General features: G+C 46.5%; 1 protein-coding gene across 12 annotated transcripts in view; it reads left to right on the top strand.

The window, feature by feature from the left end:
* The window catches only part of LOC118372206 (transcription factor SOX-5-like), a 310655-nt gene that overhangs the window by 254714 nt on the left and 53441 nt on the right, over positions 1 to 2500 (top strand). The gene's annotated exons all lie outside the window — the stretch shown is intronic.

The raw sequence follows: 2500 nt of genomic DNA on the forward strand, positions 1-2500 counted from the left end.
GCAGTTGCAAACCGTAGTCTGTCTTTTTTCTAGCGGTTTTGGAGCAGTGGCTTCTTCCTTGCTAAGAGGCCTTTCAGGTTATGTCGATATAGGACTCATTTTACTGTGGATATAGATACTTTCGTACCTGTTTCCTCCAGCATCTTCACAAGGTCCTTTGCTGTTGTTCTGTGATTGATTTGCACTTTTTGCTTCAAAGTACGTTCATCTCCAGTAGACAGAACGTGTCTCCTTCCTGAGCGGTATGACGGCTGCGTGATCCCATGGTGTTTATACTTGCGTACTATTGTTTGTACAGATGAACATGGTATCTTCAGGCGTTTGGAAATTGCTCCCAAGGATGAACCAGACTTGTGGAGATCTGAATTGTTTTTCCTGAGGTCTTGGCTGATTTCTTTGGATTTTCCAATGATGTCAAGCAAAGAGGCATTGAGTTTGAAGGTAGGCCTTGAAATACATCCACAGGTACACCTCCAATTGACTCAAGTGATGTAAATTAGCCTATCAGAAGCTTCTAAAGCCATGAAATAATTTTCTGGAATTTTCCAAACTGTTTAAAGGCACAGTCAACTTAGTGTATGTAAACTTCTGACCCACTGTAATTGTGATACAGTGAATTATAAGTGAAATAATCTGTCCGTAAACAATTGTTGGAAAAATGACTTGTGTCATACACAAAGTAGATGTCCTAACTGAACTTGCCAAAACTTTAGTTTGTTAACAATACATTTGTGGAGTGGTTGAAAAATGAGTTTTAATGACTCCAACCTAAGTGTATGTAAACTTCCGACTTCAAATGTATGGGCTACATTTCTAGGAGGAAAGCAAAACCTGAATCTCCCCACCGCTATGTCACTTAGAGACTTAGAAACGTATATCTAGCCTCCCACCTGTGCTGTGAGAAGGTCTCTCTCTGTCACAGACACACATGCACACACACACACACACGCACACACACACATACCGCTACAGACCTCCTGTCTGGTGCCACTTCGTTAAGATGCAAGAGGGTGACCAGTTTTCCCCAAACGCTTTCTTCCTATTTAAACTTGTCTCTGAGGCTCCCCTGGTGTTGCCGTAGCGATCTCCCCTGGTGCTGCCCGAGACGACGGTTGCCGTGTGGATGTGTTTTGTAAGGTGTGGATGAAAGGAGCACACCTGCAGAGCAGCTCAGGGCAAGAACACACTCTGTGTGTGTGTGTCTCGCCTAATGAACAGTTCCCTAAGATCTCAACTCTTTGAATGTGTTACACACAGGAAAACCATGTGTTTGATACTTGTCTCTTTATGTAGGCTGTACCCACTCAGAATATCACCCAGTCTCCCATAGGGATCCACCAGCAAATTTTCTATAGATGTTTTGGCTAGTTAGCCCAATAGCATTAGCCACACTAGCTAGCCCCACTGCTAACTAACACAGAGACGGAGCCTGAGACAGGGAGGGTTGAGACTCATTTAAGAGCAGGCAGACACCGTGACGACAGTCACTAACGAGCCGCTTAAGAGGACCTGATTAAAGTCAACCCACATCCATGTAAATTAACTCAATAACACTCCTCCACTCTCTCGCTCTCACTCTCTCACCCTCTCGCTCTCTCTTACCCTCTCACTCGCTCTCTCTGTCTCTCACTCTCTGACAACACACACGACAGCCCACATAGCCCCGACCCATCAACTCAATCCCCATCTCTACCTCCACTGGATGAAAAATACCTGTTCTCTTCTGCTGGTAAAGAAAGGAAGGAGACCGACAGAGTGAAACACAGACACACGGACCGCCTGCACACCTCCATGTTCTGTGCATAGGAGCAGCTAACCCAATTGGCTGTGTAATTGTTTAATTTGTCTCATCACTCTGGAATGAATGTAATTGGTGTTTTCTCTGCTCACTGTCTTTTACTGGTTACAGTTTCCATGGGCAGTTGCGTAAGCAATCAGGAATGTTTTCATGCGTGTGTCAGTTCCATGTCATTGTGACCTCAAATAGGCTTAAGAGAAAATTGCCAAACAGGCTGAGAGGGGGGATGAAACATAGTTCTGAAAGCACAAGGTAATAAGAGAGAGTGAGAGAGCAAGACAGATAATGAGGCAGTAAGAAGACACATTATGCCTAAACTTTGCCTTACCTCTATGACTGGTCAGAAGCCCCTCTCCTCTCCTCTCCTCTCCTCTCCTCTCCTCCTCTCCTCTCCTCTCCTCTCCTCTCCTCTCCTCTCCTCTCCTCTCCTCTCTCCTCTCCTCTCCTCCTCCTCTCCTCTCCTCTCCACTCCTCTCTCCTCTCCACTCCTCTCCCCTCCTCCCCTCCCCTCCCCTCCCCTCCTCTCCCTCCCCTCCCCTCCTCTCCTCTCCTCTCTTCTCTTCCTCCCTGACACCAGTTAATGGTTCTTAAGAGCGAGGACACACAGGAGCAGATGGGTACAGAGCTTTGCTCACCTAGGCCTTGCGCTGACGTACACTCACACACACACACACACACACACACACACACACACACACACAC

The sequence above is a fragment of the Oncorhynchus keta genome, chromosome 13 (assembly GCF_023373465.1).
Source record: "Oncorhynchus keta strain PuntledgeMale-10-30-2019 chromosome 13, Oket_V2, whole genome shotgun sequence".
Classification (NCBI taxonomy): domain Eukaryota; kingdom Metazoa; phylum Chordata; class Actinopteri; order Salmoniformes; family Salmonidae; genus Oncorhynchus; species Oncorhynchus keta.